Raw genomic sequence first — 27,603 nt, forward strand, 5'->3', positions numbered from 1 at the left:
TCCATTAAGAGATGACCAGTTTTTAAATGATTATGTAAATCTAAAATCTGTACTAATTACCTCATTTTTACCTATTAAAACATCTGTTCTGAACCATTAAAACATCACTGGGCCAAGGTACAGGCTAATATGTTTATCAGTAGTTGTTTCAACTCATCACATTTAATATTTAGCATATTACATCATTAGTCATAGTATAGGAAGGTACTTTTATCACTTGTTGACAGACTTTCACAGTGGACATTTATTACTTTTTAAAGCTGTATTCTTGGTCTGTTGCCAGTCATATGCAAAATATTCTAAATAAACCTGAAAGCCATTCAACATGAATTTATGTAACTAATAGCCATGAGCTGTATCTGAAATAAATTGTTGAGTTGTGGTGCTTTACCTATTTACTGGAATCTTACACTCTGTTGACTGATATTTTCATGGCTTCTTAGAATATATTTCTTTCTAAAATTAATAAAAGGATCTTTACTGTACAGTTCAAACTTATTAAAATCTCACCAAGTTTATTTTCTTTCAATGAGTAAGAATTTAAATGAAATATTCACTAAATTCATAAATCACATGCATAATTATATAAGCAAGGATTGCATGTATATTGATAAAATATATAAAAAAGCATGTGACTTGAGATTTGTTTATGTATTTTATGTTCATCTACTCAAATGTATTTCATTATAAAGAATTCTTACTTTTGTTTACAGTTTATTTAATGATCTACTTTGTATACTTCATTCTAATACATATAATGTCTAAAAACATGGTAAAACATTACTACACCCAAAGCCTGTTAGAATCTGAAATGGATTTTATTTCTCAGCTAGATCATTTAATACTAATTCCTTGGAATCTCTAACCCTGTTCCAGATCATTTGTTGCTTGTACCATTAATAAACATATAGCCTAGAGTGTTATTGTTTCAAATGTGTTTTCATTTACAGACCCACAAATTATTTGTTTATTGCCATATTCAAAATTCATCTATTACCAAAGAAATAACAATCCACCTTTAATTATGCTCTCTACAAAGGCTTACAGAAGTTTTGATTCTTAACAGAGCGTTCCTTTAAGCAATTCACCTCAAACTATTAAACTGAGAAATTAACTAATGGCTCTGTCTAATGTGGCTGTTTCTGGCAGATTACTTGAGTAAGATAAAGTTTAGTATAATGTACATTCTTTTTCCTCTGTCTTTGGCTTGCAATCCATCATGAAGCTAGATGACCTTCCCCCAACTCATTCTGATCAAACTTTGTCACTTGCACACAAAACTCTTGCTGTTTTTTTTTGTGGATCATATGAAAGGGAAGATAAGGGGAGAGAGAGAGAGAGGGAGGGGAAAAGAGGAAGAGGAAGGGAGAGAAAGCATAAGAAAGGACATATGTCTTTATAGAACAGAGACATTTTTATATGTATTGTAGTGACTTACGTAGGTGGAACTACCTTATGGATAGGAATTTTGAGCTAGCTTTTCCCTCCTGGCCTTTGTATTTGCATGTATGACACTCACTGAAAATGTTTACCATCCTCTCTGTCTGGTCCACCCTTGCCCACCTTGCTTTTAGAAAGGAATTCTACTAATTCCTTCACTCGGAAATATAAATGAGGAACAGTCCAAATAATTTTATGGGTCAGGTATTTATATTCCCAAAGAAACTCAACTACAGTCTTGATTCATTGATTAGACTTTGTATTAGACTTTTTTCAAAAGTAGTATCAATAATGGTCATAAATAAATGCAAGGCTTCAAACCTTCGATGTAGCTGAGGGTAACCTTGAATTTCTCTGTCTCCTTCCTTTATCTCCCATATGCTGGGATTACAGGGGTGTACTAAGATATACCTTTTTTTTTCCTTTGGTTTCTCTGTGTAACAGTCCTGGCTGTCCTGGAACTTACTTTGTAGACCAGCCTGGCCTTGAACTCACAGAGATCCACCTGCCTCTGTCTTCCGAGTGCTGGGATTAAAAACATGTGCCAAGATATCCAGTTTTATGTGGTAGTGATCATCAAACCCCAGGTTTCTTGAATGCTTTATAATAACTCCTATAGACTGAGATATTTTCCTACTTTTAATCCTTTTATCTTAACAATAAAACTCTGATCTCACTGTCTTAGTTTCTAATCTGCTGTTATAATAAGATCTGACACATGCAACTTAAGGGAGTGGGTTTATTTTAGCTCAATAGTTCAAAAGTACAGTCCATCATAGCAGGGGACTCAGAGAACAGTAGCCTAAAACAGCTAGTCACATCTCATCAGTAATAAAGAACAGAGAGCAATGAACCTTCATCTTGCTTGCTCTATTTTATACAATTCAGGATCCCAACCCAGGGAATGGCCCCATCTACAGGGAGGAAGGGGTCAGCCTACATCAATTAATCTTATCAGGAGTGTTTTCTACAGGTTTACCCAAGGGTCCATCTCCCATATGATTCTATGTCTTCTCAAATTGCCAGTTGAGACTAATCATAGCAATGGATACTTTTATTCCTATTGTACATTTAAGCATCTTCAGCGATGTTCTGAAATTTCTGAAGTGCTAAGGTGACCAATAAGCAAGCATAAACAACTCAAGATACTTTGTGTAGCAGAGCTGAGGATCTCATTCCTTTATTGGTGTGTGTGTGTGTGTGTGTGTGTGTGTGTGTGTGTGTGTGTGTGAAAATATGCATGTATTCATTGACTTATTTAGCTCTTAAAGAAAAGTAGTGCCTATAAACTCTTAAACAAACATGAAAAATACATACAACTTGAGAACACTGAAAAAGAAGCAGAAGTGGGGAAAAACTGAATAGGAATGCACATCTGGAAGAAGACATGATATATCTACCAGATAGCACCAAAATTAGAGTGCTATCAGCAGCCAAAAAAAAAGGGGGGGGAGGATTCATTAAGAATTTTGAGAAAACTATCTACAAAGTAATAAAATTGTAATTGGTTGGATGAAAAGTAAAGAGGACACCAAACACAAAGGACTGCTTCCTCCTCATGAGAAACAATGATGAGCATTCGGCCGTGGAAAGAGAAACGAAAGTGCTGAGAGAAATCAAACAAGAAAACACAAGGCCGTTGTCCCACCATCTGCATCAAGAGGTATGGTCTTCAACAGAAAGTTACTTTCAAAGAGGACAACTGGGTGCTGACTTGTAGAAAGCAAGGTACCAGACACCACCAACAGATGGCCAGCTCTAATATAAAAATGAGAGGCCTTATAGAAGCCCCCAAAGGACCAAACACCGTAACTATGAGGATAAATACAAGCTATCTGCTTTTTTTCTTGATTTCTCTATAACCTGTGTGAGTTTTGTTAAGCAGTGAAACTTGAATTCTGTAAAACGAAGTATATAGAATTATAACACATAGGGGATTGTGGATAAGAAGGGAGAAGGGTGAGGTCAGTGAACTCCGTGACTGTATGTTTTTAACATTGTATATGAAGTGGTACACCTTAAGCACTGAATGAGCTCTAAAATATTAAAGATGCATATGCCTGTTCTAAAGGAACCACTAGAAAATACTAAAACTAGCATCTACCTGAATTAAATATATAAAAACAATAATGAAAATGCAATTAAAACAAAATATGGCAAAATATTGGGCAAAGTGAATTTATTATTTGAATATTCACCATATCAAAGTGCATTATTAGAATACTTTTACTAATATTTGTATAAAAATAAGTTAATTATCAGAAATCTCCCAGAAAGAAAGCTACGAATTTGGATGGCTTCATTGGTGAATTCATTTAAACATCTGGGAGAGATGTAATACAGATTTAGTACATACTTTAAATAAATAAAGAAGGAAATTTCCAGTTGATTTAACAAGACAATAATGTTCCTATTAATGAAACCAAAGTCACTACTGGAAATTGACATTGAAGTATATCTCTTGGGGACTGCATGCAACAATTCTTTACAGATAATCAATCAACAGAATTCAGCAATATAAATTATATTAACTTGATAAGTCATAACAAACACAAAATTTGTTAATATTTTTCAAAGCAAAATAACTTATTATATTAACAGAATAATAGGAAACTTAAATGATACTTTATATATATGAAGAAAAAGCCTTTTTGAAGGTTTTTCTGCATTTGAAGTTGAGCACATGCCTAGAATCTTAGCACTAGGGAGGCAGAGGCAGGTGGACCTCTATGAGTTCCATAGTGAGTTCCAGGTCATTCAGGGCCAAACAGTGAAATCCTATCTCAAACAAACCCATAATAATAAAATTATAACAATAATAATATAATAATAAAATACAAAGCAAACAAAAATCTCAAAAGACTATTCCGCATTCATTTATTTAACTGGTGTTAGCAAACACTTGCAGAAGAGGCCAAGCTCAGTCAAGAATGGAATGTAGAGTATTTACAACTAGCATGGCAATGGCCAAAATGACCATTTTTTTCCTGTAAGATTAGTTACAACTAATTATTAAAGAGTTATTACTAACAACTCTTTGTTCTTTGGCTCTTTACTCTTTTGGGGGCCTGTCACCCAGCTCCCAAATAAACCACACGTGGTGGCTTATTCTTACTTATAAATGACTGGCCTTAGCTTGCTTGTTTCTTGCCAGCTTTTCTTAAACTACCCCACCTACCTTTTGCCTCTGAGCTTTTTCCTTTTCTTACTTCTGTATATCTTACTTTCTTACTCCATCACTGGTTGTGTAGCTGGGTGCTGGGTGGTTGGCCCCTAGCATCCTCTTCCTTCCTCTCTTGTTCCTTCTTCCTTTCCCCCCAGATTTCTTCTTCTATTATTTCTCTCTGCCTGCCAGCCCTGCCTCTCTATTGGTTGTTCAGCTCTTTATTAGACCATCAGGTATTTTAGACAGGCACAGTAACACAGCTTCACAGAGTTAAACAAATGCAACATAAACAAATGCAACACATCTTTGCATCATCAAGCAAATGTTCCATAGCCTAAGCAAATGTAACACATCCTAAAATAATATTCTACAACAATCCTGGCACCAGAGTTTTCACCTACTCCTCTCTAATAACATTGATAAATGGAGTTGATACATGAATTACACTTCTGGTGCTGTGGTAAAGTACCATGACCAGAAGCAACTTAAGGAATAAAGCTAATTTGGGTTCATGGTTCCAGGAGGAGAGTCCATAATGGCACGGGAGGCATAGCAAACATCCATGGGAGCTGGAAGCTGAGACATATCTTCCATCTCTGATAACAGAGTGAAAATGGGAGGTAGGGATGAGGCAATAACCTCTCCAAGCCCATACTCAGCATTATACTTTCTCTGTCAAGGCTTTGCCTCCTAAAAGCTCCACGACACCCCAAACAGCACCACCAACTGAGGACCAAGTATTCAAATACCTAAGCCTAAGGAAGACATATCTCATTCAGATCACTACAGTTGCTCAGTGACAAGCCCTGGCCCATCACGGATGACTGACATATGGAAGTTAAATTATTTTTCAATGAATCACAATTTTTCAGTCTCGCCATTTTCTACCTTTATATCCCCTCTCGGTTGGATGATTCTTGGCTCTCACTGTGGTCCGTGCTTCTCCAGCAACTGTTCTTTTTCTTTCTTCACATACAGGGGTGGAGCATTAATCCTGAAACTAGGCCTCTTCCAGAAGTGTTAGCTATGCTGAATTGACTTCTTTCACCTCCATGGGTTGGCTGTACCCTGTGCCCTTTCCTCTCTTGCTTCCCTTCGTACCACCACTGGCTTGCTCACCCCCTTGCACTGAGTTTGGAGACACTAAAAGTATCACAACTGGTGTTTCCTCTGTTCTGCCTTTCAGAGCAGGAAAGTCTATATATAAACCCCATACACATGGCAGGGTATTACTGTAGCCAAGGGCAGAGAGCGGTACCTGTAGCCTAATCGTCTGTCCATTGATTTTGTGCTCAGTTCTCAATCTGTCCTGCCCAGTAGGTAATCTAACCTTTAATTTCTCCATATACTCTTATTCCAAATCCTTGTTTCTGAACTTAAAAAGAAGGCTCTCCTGCTGTTTAAAAGGAATACTATCTGAGTGGTTGGTCCTCTTCGGTTCTGGAATCGACACAGGAACACATTTTATCAGCATCTTCCCACTACTGACACTGTTCATGCCTTTTCAGGGTGTGTGCCTTCTCTCTATTAACTTCCTAAGCTTTCCTCTCTCTGAAAGTAAACACCATTTTTCCACTGGGAAAAAAATAAAGTTTTTTTCCATGGTATCCCTCAAGAGACAAGTCTGCACTCACCATTTATATTTCAAGTGTGAAGTCTTAGTCCCTGGCCACCTTAATATCTTAAGCCTCACCATTTGTGGTAACAGCTCGCAGGAAAGCTGCTTGTGATTATGTGCCAAAATCAATATGGGTTTTCCCTCAATTTTTTTCCACTTGTGAACAGCTAAGGTATGAGATGCCATAATACCTACCCTCAAAGGCTTATCCTTGACATGGCTTTCATACTCCTGAAACCTTGCATTTCAATGTCAGGCATTGTGTCCCTCTTTTGCTATTTTTGTTTGTTTGCTTGTTTGTTTGTTTTTTGTTTGTTTTTTCTTAACATGCTTTGCTGTATTTCTTCCATATTGTTCTTTTCTTTATAAGAATTACTGGCTAGCCACAGTACTTTAAACACCTATGTGAATAACCTCTTCCTAAAAACAGTACAATTCTTCAGGGGTTGGGAATTTAGCTCAGTGGTAGAGCACTTGCCTAGCAAGTGCAAGGCCCTGGTTTCGGTCCTCAGCCTGGAAAACAAAAACAAAACAAAACAAAACAAAACAAAAAAAGTACAGTTCTTCATTCAATTAAAACAATCATTTAAATGCAGAAAGAACTCAATTCAAGATTTAGAATAAGATACAAGTTTCTTTGTGTGGTCATATTTTTTTTCTGTGTACTCAAATAAATGGCTTATACATATATAATGTCCTATATGAATGCACATACATAGAAATAAAGCAATACAAACTTGGTAAATTATAAATTATATTTGACTATACTGTCCATGCACCTGAAATACCTGCAGTATATTCAGGCCATATTAGCAACAGTGAAGTATCCACTTATTAATATATGTGTCTACATTTTGTATCTTCATCTTCTATTATCTCTTCCCTGTCTTATCTACTTCTGAGAGCCATGTTGCTTTTAACTCATTTGGAGCTCATTGTAATTTACAGAAACTCAGCATACATCGTAATCTTTTCTCTATATTTCACAGTTCTTGTACCATAGCTATTTCTGTTTATAATTGCTAACACAGAAGCCCAAGAAATTGCTTCACTGTAGTTTCCCATTTCTCAGTTTTAAATCTTCAGCTATAAAAGCTAAAATGTGTAACTTCCTACTCTAATAAAATGCTGCCCCACTGGCTCTTATTTTACTAACTGTACAGGATTAAACTATCATTATTTCATGCTCACTGAATCAAATTTGGCCCTATCTATTCAATACATCCTTTCTAAAGTCTTAAATGTTTCTAAATTTCCACATAAATTGGTCTAAATTCATGTCTCAACCTTTCTCTTTCAATACACAGAACACCTTAGTTATACATGTTTCACTGCTCAGTGCTGTGTGGAAATTTTTTCACCTTCACCCTACAAATACTGTGTATTGCCTATAGTGAAAAGCAAGTCTTAATATCATGAAGGAACTCTTATCCACACTGTTCTCATCTTCTCTTTTCCTAGTTACATTTCTTTCCTACCACCACTAGGAATTTGAGCAAAAATGCTATTACATTCATTTTTCAACTAAATTGTCAAATTCTTGGTGTCAGGTATGTTATTAAATAAAAATAATTATTGACAGATGGACAGTAGTCTTATACTTTAATTGCACATTTTCCACACCTGAAATATTATATATTCAGAGTGTTTGCTGGGTGCCAGATGCTATCCTAAATTCATTTAATCCTCCCAAACACACTTGGCAGTTGTTGTTATTAAATCCATTTAATAAATGAGAACTGAAGTTCAGAGAGGTTAAATCTCCAAGGTCAGATAGCTAATCAAAACCAGATATGTTTGATTGCAAAACCTCATAATCCTTCCATTATATCTGGAAAATTCCAAACAATTGTGAAATGGTTGTTTTAAATGAGAAGACTTTCAGTTGGTCTAATATGATGTCACACATTTATAGATAAATATTCTATAGTCTTTGAATCTATGTTTTGAAATAATGGTGTTTCATTGGCCATTTTTTGTTAGTATTAAGTTTTCTGATATATTTTCTCTCTGCCTCCAAATGCCATAGGAATATTAGAAGTTCTTTATAATTCAAGAATTACTGTTGGTATGACTTTTCTCATGTGGTAATGAAACTATACAATCAGATGACTGATAATAAGAAATTGTCAAAATGCACTAGAGAATTTTCATTTCCTAATGACAAACACCAGTATATGAGAACTGAAACATCTTAAAAATCTGCTATAGCTGCGTGTATGTTGTAAATACATTGTGAGTGCTTTAGTAATATGTCTTTCTAAGGCTAATATTACAATGTTTACATTGTAGAGAATGTTATAAAAAATAACAAATTGGATTAATCCCCCCAAACACCATACATGATTCTTTGACTATATTCTGTGCAACTCAGATATATTCTCTTTTTTATGGTGTCAAAAAATCTGAAAATTCCATAGGACAAAATGAAAAAGAATAAAGAAGCCTTTAATTGATCAATTAATTAATCCACAAGCATATTGGTCAAATAAATAGGTTTTGTTTTGTTTTGGTCTTGTCGAACTAAAAATCCCTGTTTCGGCCTCTTGTGTGCTAGAATTTGAGGTATGTCCTGAGACACATGGCACAATTTGCAGTATGTATTGAACACTAATTAGAAGTAGCACTGAGGGAAACCTATGCCACTAAGCTATGGAAACTAGAAATATTTTGGTCATGGAATTATTAAACAGAATGCCTTTGAATCAGATTGTAGCAGTATATCAGAAGAGCTTTTAACTCCACCCTGCTGACTGGAAATACAAAGGATGAACAAAAGAGCTAACTTTACCCTGGGTTTCATTTGGCTGAGAATCCCCATGAGTCTTCACTTGGAAAGGTTGGTGTCTGAGTATAGTGGCATCAGAAGGTTATAAAAACAGCATTTCCCTTTCATTCTTTTATTTCACTATTTATCTCCTGTCATCACTAAATCAGCTTGAAGTCTTTGGCCCTAGTGAGATTCTGAAGAGGCTAGCTTGAAAGATGCCCATTTTGATGAGAGACTGGGCAGGGGTAGATGTGACACCTGGAACACTGGGTACCAAGGCACCTCAGCAGACTGCCCAGTGTGTTTTGTTTCCAGTGACAGACACAGGGAGGTGTTGATACCCACCCGTTTGGATTCTGAAGAAGACTTCTTTTGTTTTGTTTTTTTTTTCTCTTCAAAACGAGGAGAAACCCCAAGTTTTAAAATGAATATCAACCTCACTGACTAGGGGAATTTGAGGCAAATAAATCCTTTCTCTATGATAATAAGGAAAGAAGAAACATGACAGAGTTAACAAAGAGCCATCTTTCTGTCAGCAGTCTTACTTTAGTTCCGCTGAGATCCATTAGCAGCTGTGAAGTGTGAAAATTAGGAGCGAAAGCGCAGACGATATTTTAAGGCTGAGAATGCAGTCAGCTTTCACATTCCCTTATCACATTCGCCACTTTCCCCCATCCAACATGTGATCTGCACGACTTTTTTTTTTTTTTTTTCTTTCTAATGATTGCTCAACAGATTCAAATATTGCCCCAGAAGTCTACAGAGGGAACTGACCTGGCACAGAGTGATAGTATCAGGGGCCTGTTTCCCAGGAGAATCAAGGGGACGGGGAAGGGAGCAGATGTTTTCCATCAACAACTGACGCTAGCACGCTACCGTTACTCCCTTCCTAACCACACGCTCTAGGCCCTAATCATGTACTCCCTTCGTGTGCTTTCATAGACACAGCAGCATGTCATACTTCAAAGCCCGTCTTGTTGACACAGCTTGCTTCAGCTGTTCACATTGCAAATTGTTCACTGAAACCGACCACACATCAGTTCTTTGCAGAGTGACTAAAAGGAGCCGTGCCTTCTCAATGACGAGTGCGTTCCTGCGTACCGCGGCGTGGGGGTCTAGGCACGTGGCACAGATTTGTTTGCACGCGTTAGGCCCCGGCGATGTATGGGGTATCCCCATTGCTACACGAGCTAAAACGAAGTCTCAGCATCCTTAGACACAAGCTTGAGAGCATCCCATCAAATTCCTTTCTGGGCCAAATGCCTTTTCAAATGTGATACCAATACAAACATCAGAGACACCAGAGATGACTACATAGGGTGAGAGACAACTCTGTACGTATTGCTGGTGTCATTTTGCCAGACCTAACCACTTTTCTGTCTATGTTCATTTTTGTCTACCTGGAAGCCTACTAAGTTTAAGTACCACAGTTTTGAGTGGCTGTCCCACTAATGTGATCCTGTAGATTCACAGCTACAGAGGAATGCCAGAGAGGGTCATGTCCTAGACTCAGTCCAGCTACAACTCAGTCCTCCAGCCTAAACAAATTCCCCTTAATACTTAGTCCTATTATCTACAGTGAAAGATCTAAAGTATCCAAAGACCCAATTTAAGTTTTTAAATCCCATTTTCTCTACATTAATGCTTGGCAATGAAAGCCCAAAATCAGCACAATCGCAATTTTTGCGTCTTTCTAAATGATTACAAATGCCTTTTAAAGACAATCCAGGTGGCTAATTTTCTCTGGTCTTCTACAGAGAGAATTTTCTCATGAAAAAAAAAAATGGCCAATTTCCATAATCTGCTCACACGCTTAATCTTTCTCCTTGCATTAGTGAAGTCCAGGATACTATAATATATATTTCTGGCTTCTTATTTTCTTATTTTGCTCTTTAGTATCCTTTCTCCCACCAAACTATTTTACATCACAGCCATATTTAGATTTAAAGCAAAATTGTATCATTCCATTCACATGTTCTAGATATAATTCTCATAGGACACCTGAAAGTAAATACTTTGTTCTACCTATCAAGGCCTTCATGGTTTTCAAGTCAATGATTTCATGATACAATGCTGAGGATCGAACCCAGTGCCTGACTGTGGTAGGCAAGTGCCCTACCGTTGTACCATGTCCCCACTCTAAGTTCTTCATGTTTCTTTAAATAAAATAGATTCTTCAGTGCTGCGTTTGATTTCTCACGGGCATTATTGTGTTTTTCTATCTATGTACCTCCCCCTACCCCATCACTTGCATGATGTGAATTCCACTTTTTATAGATTAGTCTTCTGGATTCCGTGCATCCTTCCCAACCCAGTTCACATCTCATAAGGCTGGTTTCTGTGGCTTCTCGCAGTGTTCTCAGCCTTCTAATATCTGTATCTTCTAATATCTAATATTCTGTATCAACAGTCAACAGCTATCTCACAGCAGCAAAAGTTAGTATGACTTCCTCCCTCTTTTCCCTGTACGGAACTGAATGAGAGAAACAGTGTTGGAAATACCAGCATTATGCAAGAAAAGGCTAAACTACAAGGTGTAAGTTAGAACAAATCCAAAGTTAGACAACCACAGCTTAGTGTGACAGAAAGCCAACCTCAGAATATTCATTCCGTTAGCAGACAAACTGGAAAGCATGGAAAAGGGGGCCAGAAAGCACTTCTAAATTCTCCAATCAGAAGAGGCTCTCTGCTATGGAAATAAGTTTCCTGCTTCTACAAAAGCTAGAATCAGGAACTACAGTGTTACTCACTTTGGGAAACAAATGCTAAAGAATTTAAGTCTAATGACCACACAGATGGCTGCTCATCTATGTTATTACAACTATTCACAATAGCCAAGACATGGAATCAGTCTACATATCCACCAACATAAGAAAGGCTAAAAAAATGTGATCTACACTGATAGACAATAGAGAGTGGGATGATAGATAAATGATAGACAGACAGATGATAGGTTATAGATTAATAAAAGCAAATACCATGAATTCTGTGATGTGTGGGTCTTAGATTTAACTGTAGATGCATGAAACCATTTTTCATGTATATGACTTGAAGACAAAATGGGAGACTCTCAGAGGAAGGATAATAGTGAGGAGAAAAGAGGGAGGTGAGAGAAGGGGAAGAACATGAGAGAAAGAATGTAATGAAAGTATATGTCATAGTTGAAAGAAAATGTCTTTATGAAACCTAACACTTATACAATGGTTTTATACCAATAAAGCAAGTGTGTGAGAGATATACATTTATGTACACATGTGTATGGGGGCACAGTTGCTTGAGTGGGTACCTGTGGAAGCCAGAGATTGACAATGGAATAATGGATGTGAAAAAAATTAGATGCTAGTATTGATTTTGAGAAGCACTATTTCAGCGGGGCCTCTCAGAGAAGTGCATAAGGAAAAACAGATAGTAATATAGACAACACCCTATGCTATGTAGATAGATGGATTTATTAAAAGATATCATTACCTAAAGCTTGCTTTTACTTTTGGGGGAGTGTAAGTGAGCATGGCGAACAATAGAAGGAGAAGGAGGAAAAAGAGGAGGAAGAGAAGAAGAAGAGGGGAGAAGAGGAAGAACAACAATAACAGCCCTGTTTCGGAGCTCTCTGGTTTGAGGAGGGACGTCAAGTGTCTCATTCTCTTAAACAAAGTTCCATTTGGCTCATGCTTTGTTGATATTATTGAGGAAGGAGAGTCATTCTTATCAATATGGCAGCTTCTCCTCATTTGACAAACTAGGTATGAACCTGGAGAACAAGGATTTTTTTTTGACAATCTTGGATACTAGGATTAAGTACCTATGTCAAGATTTTTTTTTAAAGAAAACATAAAGCAGAAAACAAGAAAGATTTAAAAGTGGTTAATCCATCTCTAAGTAATAAACTTATATGGCTAAAAGGGGTAATTGATCTTAGCTACTTTGTTAATTTCCATTATAAGATATATAGATTGTATTCCCTTTTTATTGCATGCTGCCTTATATGTCTAATGTTTCTGGAATATATAGTAAGGGAAACAGGTAAACTACAACGTGTGTGTTTGTGTATTCATGTGTGAATTTCCCATAAGAAAACAGCCTTGTTTCCTTGAAATCGTGAAACTGTTTCTTTCAGTGATGTTTTTGTCCTTGTCCACCAAGTCTATTTCTCAGCAACATTACAATCAAGTACATCCATCATGAGCTACTTGGTACTGAGATGTATAGAAAGGAGGTTACATGGAATCTATTCTCAGGCAGCTCTCCACTGGGGTCCCAGATCTCATGTCTTGAGACCTTTGTGACATATAATAAAGGGGAATCTAATATGCTGATCTAGTAGGCACAACTCACATTTAGGCCAGTTGGTTACAGAAGACAATATGTGATTCATTATCTGGCAGTAACTGGATACAATTAAGTGAAATAATACACAGGTATGTAAGGCTACAGGTAAGTTTTCTGTGCCTATCTTGGACTGAGAATAATGGTGGTGGTAGACTTTATACTGGATTTTAAAAGTGAATAGGTATTTTCGATTCAAAATTAAAATTTCTCCTTGCAGAATACAAAGGATGGTTTGTTACACTGACTTTATATACTGCAATATTGCTAACAACTCTCAAGTCCAGTATTCTTTTTTAGAGTCTTTGGCACTATGCACATATGCAATTGTGCTGTCTGTGGGAAGACAGTGTTGTGATTGATCGTTTCCAGTCTGTGTATCTGCATTTTCCTTTGTTGCCTTACTGCACTGTCTTGCGCTTCCAGTGTGTTAATGAGAAGGAGTTGGGAGAGCAGGCATGCCCATCTTTCTCCCTATCCTAGGAGTAGAGAAATCACAATTGTAAGTATGTTGCTGGCACCAGACCTTTTAGAGAAGTACTTTGTCAGGCTGAAGCCTGCTCTTTTAATCCTAGCTGATGAGGAGATCAGTAGTGAAAAGAATGTTCTCAAACGCTTTTCTACATTGTTAAAATAATTCTATCCATGTGGTTCCTTCCTTCCTTTTGTTCTTCTTTTTGTCCTTTTCTTCCTCCCTCCCTCCCTCCTTTCCTCCTTCCCTCCCTCCCTCCCTTCCTTCTGTTCTCTAACAAGATCTTGTTTTATTGCCATATTGTCTTTGAACTCAGGCTCAAATCAAGTTATCTTTCCTATCCAGCTCCCAAATTAAGGGAACTATAGGCCTATGTTAGCACACCCTGCTTAACGATAATACTTGGAACATCTGAATAAACTGTGCTGTTCTTGTCTATTTTTTGCAGTGTTGTTCTTCAAGCCAAAGGCTTCATATATACTATACCAGGCAAATGATACACCACTGAGCTGCCTCCCAGTTGGTATGGCTTCTTTTCTACTTAATGTGCTGCTAAATTGAGCCCTCTACTTTGTTGGAAACTTTTGGTTTCTGTTAGGAGTCACAAAGGCAGATGGTAACTAGATGATAGGGGAAAGCTGGAAGTCGAGGTTGCATTCCCATTGGGTTACTTACCCCCTGCCAGAGGTCTGATTCACGGGATACATTTTATTTTTTTCTAAAAGAGATGTTGGCTGCTGGTGACTAGGGCTGATCTGTCTGTTCAAGGACATATCATCCAGTTCCAGTAAAATAGCACTATCTTTGAAATGCTATAGCCTAACAGGAATGAGTTGATACAGGGAGAGGGAGTGGGGTATTGTGGTGCTGTGAGTTTATTTTAAAGAAAAGACAAACACGCCTGGTGCATGAGCAGGCTTTTTTGGAGCCCACTACCTATCATGGGACACTTCACACAGCCTTGATGCAGTGGGAGGGGCTTGGACCTGCCTCTACTGAATGCACCTCCCCATGGGAGGCCTTACCTTCTTGTAGGAGGGAATGGGGAGTCAGTTGGGAGGGGAAGGTTCAAGGGGTGGGAGAGTGGAAGAGGAGGATCTTTGATTGGTATGTAAAGTGAATTAAAATTTTTCTTAAAAAAAAAAAAAAAGACAAACACACATTTGTGGGGACCAGAGGCAAATGCTATTGCATGCATGCTAATCCCCACAAAGTTCCTATATTGAAACCTATTCACTGGGAAAAATATAATTAGGAGGTAGGAATTTGAGAAAGAATAAATAATGGGACCAGAACCCCCACAAATTTTACCAAAAGCTGCCGTTTTTCTTCCTGTATGTAAATAATGAGCCAGAGAAGGTTGGCTTATGAACGTGTGTATGTATGTGTGTGTGTGTGTGTGTGTGTGTGTGTGTGTGTGTGTGTGTGTGTGTTTTGTGCTTACCATTTGGAACTTTCCCATCTCCAATCTGTATGAAATAAATATCTATTGTTCATAACCATTACAACATCCTGGCACATCATCATGGCATCTCAAAGAGACTAAAAGAGTGTGCTCTCTTCTTCAGTGTTTTAAAAGAATTTAAGAATATTGACATTCATTTTCCTTTACAGGTTTGGTAGAATGTGACAGTAAAATCATCAGACTCTATTGAGAGATATTTTTATTTCTCACTCATTCTTTGAACTCCTTATTCATTTGTTCAGATGTTTTATTTTATACCAATACAATATGCTCATTTTTCTAAGAATTTATCCATTTCTTGTGTGTTCAGTTCAGTGAGACCAGTTGCAATGTTTCCTTTTTCATTTACCTTTTTTCTTACTCTTCTCTATTTTTTTTGGTTCCTCTAAAAGTTGTCCAGTTTGTTTCTTATTAAAAAAAAAACTTAGTTTCCTTTATTTTTTTCTCTTGTTTTGCTAGATTCTAGCTCATGGATTTCTTCCTAATTATTAATCTTCCTTTCTGCTAACTTCAGGTTTAGTTTGTTATTAATTCTATGGCTCTTATGCTTTATGTCTCTATTGGCATAAGAAATCTAATTTTTAATAAAACCAAAAATAAAATAATTACAAATAAATCTATCCAAGGAAATAAAGTATTCATATTCTGAACCATATATAACACTAAAATAAAAAATAGTACCCAAAGAAAGGAAAACATCATTTTTGATAGACTGGAAAAAAACAAATTATTAAAATACATCAACTATCTAATCTATAGAGTAAAAATAATCCTTTCTTAAATTGCAATGGTACTTTTGACAGGAGGAAAAAATAATGAAGTTAACATTCTAAAATATCTCAAACTGTCAAAGCAATTTGAGCAAGACAAAATCTTGGAACTTCCTATTTTCTGATTTCATAGTATAATAAAGAGTGAAAATATTATCATACTATTCTATTGACATCCAGATAGTTGTGTAGTCAAATGAGACAAAGTAGACAGCCCAGAATCCACACACAGTTGGTTGATTTTGTGTAATGTGCCAAAAACCCACAATGGGATTAGAACATGCTGTCTTGTAGCACGAATCTTAATCTTAAAAGTTCTTATTAATAAAAACAAGCCTGGAGCCAGATATTGGGGTGAATGCTGGAAGATCAGAGAAGCAGAACAAGCCACAGCTTCCTCACCTCATCAATTCCTCAGCTGATCCTGTTTCCTCAGACTGGAAGCTTCTGTGTCCTCATCCTAATGGATCTCAGCTGAACTGCTTCTTGAAAGCCTGAAGCTTAACCAGCAATAGTTCCTGGTTTTCACGCCTTTTATACCTTTCTGCTTCCTGCCATCGCTTCCTGGGATTAAAGGCATGAGTCTCCTTCTATATATAAAAAAAAAAAATTTGAAAATTAACTGAAGTTAAAACATGAAACCACTAGGAGACAACAAAGAGGGGAAAAAATCTAAGAACTGGCATGGCAAATAATTTTTTGGATATGACTCCCAAACCCCCATCAACAAAAGCAAAAATAGAAAAATGGGGTTGCAGTAGGCTGAACTGTCTGTACAGAAAAATAACTAACAAAAGGGAGAAATGACCTGTGGAATGGGATAAAATGCTTTCAATCTATATATCTTATAAGGGATTAATCAATAAAGAAATTAATTTAATTTAAAGACTGACAATTAGCCTAAATATATATTTTTTAAAGAAGAAATAGAAAAGGCCAAGAGGTACACAAAAGCATGCTACACCACTACACATCTCTGAAATGCAAATTGAACAGTGTCGGGAATCTGATAGAATGACCCAAATAAGTAATAACAGGAAGATGCTCAACCAAAGATACAGAAAAAGGAGATCCCTTATGAATTTCTGTGAGGAAAGTATGTTAGCACAAACACCATTGGGAAGTATAGCGATTACTCAAAACATTAAAATTAGAACTACTATAAGGTCAACAGGTATGGTAGCTTATGCCTATGATAAGGAAGCTGAGGTAGAAGGATTTTCTCAACTTTGAGATTAACCTGAGCTGCATAGCACATTTTAGGACAACATGGGTTACAGAGTAAGACTCTGTATTGAAAATAGACAAAGAAGAAGAGAGAGAGTATTATTAAACAATTCTACTGTGATTCCCCCCCTAAAACCTATGAATTTACTAAAAACTATACGGTCCCTCACCATGTGCTGTCTGACTTCTGGGCATTATGTCCAAAAGAAAGGAAATCAGCATTTCAATATTGTTTGTAATAACCAAAACATGAATTAAAATACAGTATCTATTGAGAAATGCATGGATGACAAAAGCAAAAATTATTCAACCTTAAAAAAGAAGCAGAGGTAGGGTCATTCTGGAGATGTGTCTTTGTGATTAAGAGCTTGCACTGCTCTTGCAAAGGACCAGAGTTCAGAGTTCGATTCCTAGCACCTACGTTGGGCATCTCGTGATATCCTTTAACTCCAGTTCTATGGGAATCTGATACCTCTGGACTCCACAGGCACCTGCACCTATATCACACACACACACACACACACACACACACACACACACACACACACACATACACACGTGCCGTAGTTTCCTGTAATTCTATCTATCTATCTATCTATCTATCTATCTATCTATCTATCTATCTGTCTGTCTGTCTGTCTGTCTGTCTGTCTATCTATCTATCTATCTATCTATCTATCTATCTTTCATGCACACACATCCACATATTCTCTCTCTCTCTCTCTCTCTCTCTCTCTCTCTCTCTCTCTCTCTCTCTCTGTCTCATGACATGATCAAACCTGAAAGCCATTGTAGGAAATAAAAAACCCAGAATGCAATACTGTGTGCTTTCACTTACAGCTGGGAACTAAAAGTTAAACTCACAGCAGGAGACAGAATGATAACTGCCATGGGCTTGAAGTGGAGGAAATGTGGGGATGTTGGTTCACACAAATTTTCAGTCATGCAGAACAAAAATGTTCTGTTCTGACATATAGGATTCTGCCTATAGTTAATCATACTTACTTTTCATAGGGATTATATGATGATAAATTCCATCATACTTTGACAATGCTATTAAGTAAAAATTTCACACACCTAACTTAACCTCACCTAACCTAGCAAACATAATAGCTGAGCAACACAATGAGCTGTGGAGTTTGAGTGGATTACTTGTACTCATACGGAAGCAGTGGTTCTGCATCGTGAGTATTGGACCGTATTTGTCTAGTGGGGTGGAGGATTGATATCAATGTTCAGTGTGTGCTGTCTGTCATGACAACCCATGCCACTTTTCAACCATCAAAGTAAATATCTATCTAGATAGATAGAGATTTCAAATTATCCTAGATCAGTGGCTACAGTATATTACATTGCTAAACTTCGCTGAGGCTATAACTTAATACCCTAACTACATAAATATACATAAATGGCCACTACAGGAGGTGATGAGATAGTTGATTAGTTTGATCGTGCTATTTTATCATGTGTGGAAATGATAAAACAAAGTTTTACACTTTACATATGTGTAATTTTTATGGCGATTGTACTTTAATAAAATTGGAAAGAGGAAAAGGTCATGAAGAGTAAAGAAAAACTATAAACATGAAAATTGCGAGGAGAGAACAAAACATCATCTTGTTTCAGAATTTCTCGGTTAACAGTAAGGCAGAGGAATACACCCTTGATCCTTATTTTATTAAATATATACATTCAATTTCAAATATTGGCATGAACACCCTTTAATTCAATAATATATGTGCTCCTTTGGGAAAAGTTTACATTCTTGTATAAATGAAGAGTCATTTTAAAATCAATATGGAAGCTGAAATGCATTTATTATATCTCTTGCTTTTTGCCAGCAAACTTGTAAGAGTGTTTATGTAAGGGGAATGTATTTCAATTTGTCTTACAAATTAGATTATGTCTTTTCTTGCTTTTTAATATTTTACTGTTACTCATTAGAATGTGGCGCTGTTACAAAATCTCTTCCTTTTGGTTCTTCTTGAACATGATCTTAAAAACCTCCTTAGAAATTCTAAGTTCAGGATGAGTTGCTTTGTGCTTTATTATTACTGGCTCATTTCACCTTCTCTGCTTAGCTAGCCAAGTCTTTGATTTCAATTGGACTATTGGCCACTCTGGATTCCATTATTTTGCGGTATCATTTGTATCAATTCTTTCGCTCTTGGAGTTGTTTGTACTAAATGCACTGGAAGCACAGAATCTTCAGCGACTTCAAGTGAGGGAGAGTTAATTTACAAGGCTGAACTGTCCCTGTAGTTCCCACTGTAATTGCTGCTGATTGTTTTTAGGTTGTAATGAAGCAATAATGATCAAAGCACAAGACATTTCTTAGGGATTCATGACTGGCTGGCTTTGCCTCGGGTCATTAACCCTGTCATTAATTCCCCAGAAAATGAATTGTGTTAAGGTCATTATTGTTAATAACAGGCTGCATGAAAACATTTGCACATACTCTGGAGTAAAACTGTTGATTATTTTCTGCTTATACAAGTTTTGTGATTGAAAACCTTGAGTAGGAAAAGTGATAAAGAGAAGAAAATGAATTATTGTTCAGAAGAGGAAGATGATACATAGGTAATGCTTGCAATTTATCATATTACATATGATGCATATATGCAGATATTTATCTATGTAAAAGTTGCATATGAACACATTAGTAGACATATTTTTAGCTGTAGACCACACACATATACATTCCCCTAATTTATGAAAACATTACCTATAAGTTTAAGATTTTAAAGATTGCTACTTTTATTTATAGCTGCTTTCTTAATTGTGGAAAAATACTGAGCAAATGTACTATTTTTCTTCTGCTACACCAGTTCCTTCTTAATACCACTAGAAAAATGAATATGCATGAAATTTTCTTTGAGGGCTAGAGAGATGGACCAGCTGCTAAAACCATTGCTGTTTTTGTAGAAGACCTGGGTTCTAGTCCCAGCATCTACATGATGGCTCATAACTACTCATATCTCCCATTTCAGGGAATCTGATGTCCTGTTCTGACCTCTGAGGGCAGCAAGAATGCATATACATTAGTGCGGAGGAAACATTAATACACATAAAATAAAACAAGAAACTAAGGTGTTTTCATTTTGAACAGAATTCCCCTATTATGTAACTAACCAAAATATCTACATTTTCCCTTGTAGCCATAATGACTTGATAGGATGCCATGGGCAGAATTGCCATTATCACGTGCACAAAACATTTTCTTTTCTAAATATCATTTGCATGTGTCCATGAGCAACCATAACGTAAGGAGAAAACTGTTCTAGAAAAATTAACCATGCTCCCCTCCCCCACCTGTCACTCAGCAACCTAGACTCCCCCTTCACATTTCAAGGATCACTCAATGATCAGTGGATGCTGACTAAAGCTGTCCTATCAGTAAGCTTCCTGAAAGAGCAACCATTCCCCACAGGAAAGAGAAAAGAAGTCAGCAGACAACGAAGTGTCCAATTGGAATTTGAGCAAAACCCACAATCCCCACCTTTTCTGTCCTTCGGTGAAAATGCCATGTGTCTGTGGCTGACCTCAGTCCCTTCTGAAGTTGAACTTGCCGAGAAACATAGCTTCCAATAATTAGGACAACTGTATTCCATAATGTTAGAGTTGTTATTGGCAATTTCTGTTTGATGTTTTATTTTTCTTACAAACTCGCTACTTCCATTTAAATAAGGAGGAAAATAAACAAAAGAGAAAGACTTGGCCAGCAGAAGGCTCCAGGTATTGAACTGTATGAATGTAGTGGACTCAGGGGAGCGGATGACACTATAACTGAAAATGTCAGGGACAACACACGTGTAAATTATTAAAAATTAGCAATGCCAAGGCAACTTGGAGAAGCTGCTTTTAACCCTAGAGGTGCTAGAAAAGAAATAGAATTAAATCTATGTGTCCCAGGGGCCAATTAGTAAAATGTGAATCAGTGGAAAGATCTATCCTAATTTTTCAGATGAAAAGTTCAGTAAGTAATTTAGCTGAGGTAAATCAGCTGCAGAACATCAGGAACATAATCTGAATTAAATATTATTCTCTTGGTTTCACATGATTTCATCCTAGAAAAGCAATTACTATTATCCTTTTGAAGTTTGTTTTTTTTTTTTCCTTTTTTTACCCCTGAAGAATCCTAGATGATGACTTTCAGTATAGATAAGCAGGAGTGGTGAACTTCATGCATCAGCCTCTCCTGACCACAGTGCCCAGATTATTTAGGCAAATATCCCTACTATTTCACTGAGGCAATTTTCTGGACGAGGCTAGCATTTTAAGTCTCTGGACATGGAATAACACATATTACCTTCCATATCACAGCTGAGCCTTGGCCAAATAGTCAAGGCTTTAACAGAACCAAGATTGACTTCCTGTGAGGAGAAGCCTGCCAGCAGACTGCCTGTAAACTCCAACTGCTGCTTTTGCTACAGTCTTTCCATCTGCAGCCTTCCCTGTATGTTTTTTTTTTCATTTACTATGTCTGTCTCCATAATTGTGTGAGCTGATGCTTTAGAATAATTTTCTTTACACAATTTGTCATTTCTGGTTCTCTGGGGCAACCTGACCAATACAGAGGGGAAATAAAAATGCAAACAGGAAAGTGTGTGAACAATCAAAAGTATGTGGGGAAAAATGAACAATTGAAGGGTATAGTCCCATCCTTAGAAGAAAGGGGACTACTCTCTGAAACCAACAGAACAACATTTCAAGGTTGAGTGTGGTGCTAGTGTAAACATTCAGTGACATTTTCTTAGTGCTTCCTTATTCCATGGGGTGAGGATGGGGGAGACGTTAAAAAATTACATTTAATTCACCTGTAATCTGCTTTCTTTGAAAAAAAGAACAAGAAATGCATTTTCAGAAGATGTAAGTGGTTTTGTGCATATGTATACATATGGAAATGGTAATTAGGTAAACTTGGAAGCTGGTGAAATGCATTTTTTGAGATAAAAATCACACATAGCCCAGGGTGGTCTCAAACTCAGCAAGTACTGGAAGCTTGCCTTGAACTCCTTATCTGCCAATCTCTACCTGCTTCGATCTCCTGAGTGCTACGATTCTAGGCAGACAACACCATGCCTAGAAAGCTGTCTATCTTCTATGAAATTTAATTTCTTTGTGGAAAAAAAGGAAAGCATTTTAACAACATGTCATCTTTCCTAGAGACCCTATATTATTTCAATTATATCAAATTATGTACACAAGTGTGCATAAACACACACACACACACACACACACACACACACACACACATTCAGGTTCATACCATTCCAGTCTACTTGTAAAGAGCTTCATTTTCTATATTATTGTTTTTAATACATTACCCACATATATTACACCATAAATAGTTAGTTCTGCATTTGCTTTTTGTTTCTTCATCATTCTGCTTCTATCTTAATATTAGCAAAGGTTTCTTTAAGAGCAGAGCACTGTGGGTAAAAAAAAGTTGAATTGTGGTGTTCAGAAAAGAGCCAGAAGTCTTTATCCCTGCACTTATAATCAAAAGAACTGAGAAAGGCAAGTACAGGGAATAGGAATTTGGCATTCTGCCAAGTTTGGGTTATGAACATGCCACCTTTTTTAATAATGCACTTGGCAGCCAGAGACCCTTTTCTGCCTATATTATGTACATACACCTTTCTCCAAACAATGCACCTAGCAACCCATTGGCAACTTAAGGCTCTCACCTGAATCAAACTGCAAATATAACTCTTTTATATGATGAATATAAGTTAACAAACCCATGATAATGCCCCTTTTCCATTCAGATACTTAGAACACACCAACGAAGTAATTATTAATCAATTAATTGGTTGATTAATTAATCATGTAGACCACTGTCACTCTTGGCAGCATAAATAACCTATTCTTTTTGCTTTGGATAAACTTTCCTTGCTGCTCAGAAACTCTATGTAAGCCCTTGTTTCAATTCCTCGAATAAAAAGACAAGAACCTGGAATCACCCCAACCAGACCCTGATGCCAATAATGGAGAGAGTCTGCCTTTCTAGAGAAATGATGTCAGCATCACTATTACCATGTCCTCATCCTCTGTGTTGTAACAGTGTATTATCCTTTGACTCTAACAATACAATTCTTTCAAATTGCAAAGCATGTTTAATGAGACCCCTTGGAAAGAAGGCAAAATGTAATGGAGGAGACTGAGGGCTCTTTTTGGCAAAATACTTCCAATCATGCTTGCCTGTAGAGAACTTGACTTAGTATTTGAGGGGCATGCCCTGATGTCCACCCACTCGATGCCTGTGGGTAAAAATGGGAGAAAGTGTCCCCATTTATAGAGAGGCACTTTGTATACTGCCACCTAATAAGTTTCCTCTGAAATCTCTTGCACTTCAGAATTTTAAGAATGAAAGGTAGGAATGACACTCCTTTGGAATAAATGCAGAGAACTAATGCTGGCAGGTGGATTGCTCCCCTGCAATTACTTCACAGAATGGAAAGTTGCAGGTTTCATCCTCATTATTTTATTTTGTGTAGTGCCTTTTACAAGAGCTCAATTTGATAATTTTATCAGGAGCTATGGTAATTATCAATTAAAACTGAAGTATTATTCAACATAATTGAGAATGAAAATGAAATGTTATTTCTGAATGGTGCCAAAAGCAAAATTTTACAAAAATAGCATCATCAGTCTTTAGCTTTAGAGTCAAACACTCTTGCTCTGAAAACAATTTTGACAACTTATTCTTGTTTGAGTTTTGTATTAAGCTGTATATTTTATGTGTATGGGGGCTCTGCTTGCATTTAATGCCTTTGTACCATGTGGGATCAGAGTTAGAGATAGTTATAAGCCACCAGTAGGTGCTGGAAACTAAACTTGGGTGTAGTGCAAGAGCAGCCAGTGTACTTACCCTCTGAGTCATCCATAGAGCCCCTCACCACTTCTTTCTATTGCCATTCGTTTTACAAATTACCAAAATTATGTATACCAATTTGTCAGGATTAGACTAATTTTATTCTAAATTTATACATTTATATAAGATGATATTAATATGCATTTGAAACATACTATTTTACTATTTTTATAGATTAATTAGTGGAAGAATGTTTTAAGTACAAAATCCTGGAATACTTTTAGCAATGTGTTTGGCAAAGATACTGAACCATTTGCAGTGGAGATTCAGTGGCACCATTTGCGCTTAAATTGTCATTTTAAGACATAGACTCGGACAAACACGTTGCTTCCTTTTCATTCATTCATAACAAGGACCCATGATTCAATGCCTAGTAAAGGATAAAGGCTCAATCAGTGTTGAGCGAATGAATGAATGGTTAAGATAAAGCTTTGTGAAGGAGGCAACATTTGAGTCAAACCTGAAAAGCAAGGCCTGTGGGAAGGAAGAGGAGCAGGGGACAAGCCAGCACAGGACAGGAACCAAACTTGTTTGGTTTGGCAGACAACATGATACACGGGAGTGGAGGTTGGTAAAGTGAGCTAAGTCAAGGGAGGGCTTTGAGTTCAGGGGAATGGGACTTTTGAAGGCACTCAGCAGCCACTGCACACTGTCAAGTCAGGGCAAAGCACCCATGGAACGTCAGCTAGTTGACAGTAGAGATGAAGGAAGCTCTCAGAACAGGCTGGAGTCATGGATGATGGTTAGTTGGAGAATTCATGGCTCCTAGTGCTTTTGTACCACCTATTTCAAGCAGTTGTTCTAGAGATCTATCAGGGAGACGGAGGAAGGCAACAGGGCTTCTCACGTGATGCTTCTTTTGTTGTGGAAGACAATTGGCTTGGTGACAGAGCAACTATTCCCAAGTCACTGGTGTGGGGAACACCGGTATCACCACCTCTGAGCCATCCTCATCAAAATGGCAGCACCTAACTCTGCATCCCCATCCCTGCATCCTGGTACAACATGGTGGGACCGGCTCACAGTGAAAGATGAGCAGAAATATTGTCACCATTATAGCTAGTTCAAAAGATGCCCTAGGAAGCTCCATGGAGAGGCAGCCGCTGTGGGCAAGAGGGAGAGTTTGAATGAAAGGATGGAGAGAAGTTCCTAGTTCTACCACTTAGCAACTGGGTTCCTCCAAGCATCTACCTAGCAACTTTGGGCCTCTTCAACAGTGAAGTGAGGAGGGATGCTCTGGCCTGTGAAGGCTGAAGTTAAATGGCTTATAGGCAGTTCCAAGTCCATGGAAGAGTGCAGCTCAGGAAGTAAAGCTGGGTAGCACAACTCTGAGTTTTTTCTCCACCACTTGAATTTGTAGCAGGAAAACTGAGTTTCAGGTGTAAAAATGAAGAGCATGTCAACAAAAGAAATGGAACAAACTCTTTTTCCAGCAGGTCTCAGCACACGGCACTGCCTTCCTGTGGTGCTCAGACAGTGGAGTGTCTAAAAGTCTTTAGCTTTCAAGCAGAAATAAGACCAATGGAAAGGAATCTCCTGTTGTTACTCATGGTGAAGTGATTCAGGAGGTTGCCAACTCTGCTTTTCTGGCTACTTTAACCCCTCCTAACCACCATGCCTCAGTTTCCTTACCGATGTTGTTGGCACTGCCATGCCAGTGGATACCCAGGTCAGCCCAGAGGGACAATGACTTTCAAGCTGAGTGGAAGGATGATGTCTCCTACTGCCTGACTTCAGGGTCCTCTAGTTTCGTGACCTCTGCTCGGGGGTCCTCCTTGTTAGCCCGGCTTGAGACAGGCTCAGCAGAATGTTGAAGGGAGTTTTTCTTTCTGTCAACCACAGACTTCCAAGCTACCTCTTTGAAGACTGTAGGTGGGGTTCCCACTTGTGAACAAGGATTCCAGGCCTTCCTCTTGGTGTGTAGAGTTGCTATCACATGACCCATCCCAAGAGTAAGGATAGCCAAGAACTCACTGAGGCCAGGGCTGCAGGGCTGTATTCCTGGTAGCCACATGGGGACCAGTAGCAAGGAACCTCTCCTTGTTTTAAAGAACGTTCTACCACAGTTTGTCTGACACTATTCGGCAGTAAATCCTTACAAAACTTTGGAGTGATGACAGTGTGGTGCCATCTTGTATTCATGATGGTCATTCTTTCACATTCGTGATCTTAATATTTTCTAGTTCATAAAGGCAATAATGGACAATTGTTTTCCATATGTACATATTTTTATATAAGTGGAAGGTAATGATCACATGAATTTGACTGTTTTTTTTTTTTCCAGGTAAATAGCAGATGTCCACCTAGGTAGGATCTGAACCTGGGATTCCGTTTCACAAAACTACAACATAGATTCCTAAGTTTTGTCATGCAACAGTTACTATAGATGGTTTATGAATTAGAATAGTAGTAGAAAGCCCTTATGTTAGGCGGGGATGTAGCTCAGTGGTTGAACACTCGTGCGCTATGAGCAGAACCACACTCATGCCATGGAAATATTTCAAATGTTCAAGTAAGATTAGGTGGTAGTAGAGTTGAGTATTGTTGCTCTGAGCTAGGTTGGGAGTATAACTCACCAGCTAAAGCCTCAGCCCACATGCTCAGGACACCAGGGTTAATCACTCTGAGGAGAGATGCTAACTGCAGAAGAAATCACAAACTGATGGGCAGGCTCACTATGGCAACAGGAACAGCCAATTCCAATTGATCACCACTTCAACTCCAATCATTCCTGGTGAACGGAGGACCACTAATTGTACCATGTGTAATGAGATATTAATTATTAACAGTGGGGATGGAAAGGGAATATGCAGAGTAGGGCTGGTGACTGCTGTGAAAACAACAGAAAAAAAGAAATAGGAGGAACAGTAAATTAAAGGGAGAATACTGAGTATAAAAGGGGGCATTAGGTGACTCAACTTAAAGGCAGAATTGGAGTAGGAAGAGGTAAGAAAAGCAGCCAGACACTCTAGAAATCTGAGCATTCAGGAGGCTGAGGTAAGGGGAACCCTCACCTCCAAGCCAAACTCTGTTCTTTGGTAAAGCCTGTTTTTTTTTTTTTTTTTTAAAAGGAGCAAAATCAAAAATCAAATAAAAGAATACAAAACAAACAAACAAACAAAAAACCCACAAGAACAACAAAGGAAGAAAGAGAATATGGCAGGACAAAGCTGACCAACTAATTTCCTACTAGTTGTAAAATGGGAAATATTAGAGTGAAGAAATGGAAACTCAGCAGAAGCACACAGTCAATACATGGTGCCCTTACTGACCACAGGTACCAAACCTGATGCGTGGTCCTTCACAAGGGCAGGGAATACTGGGGACATTCTCTCTATGGTCTGCCATGTGGGCTCAGTTATCAGGTCTGTCTTTATGTGGTGTCCTCTCTAAAACTAGATTTCTACCTTATAGAATACTATTTGCTTGTGACTCAAAGTTCTCCCCCTCAAGCTAGAGTCTAGAGGGGTACTAG

The sequence above is a fragment of the Peromyscus eremicus genome, chromosome 12 (assembly GCF_949786415.1).
Source record: "Peromyscus eremicus chromosome 12, PerEre_H2_v1, whole genome shotgun sequence".
Taxonomy (NCBI): Eukaryota; Metazoa; Chordata; class Mammalia; order Rodentia; family Cricetidae; genus Peromyscus; species Peromyscus eremicus.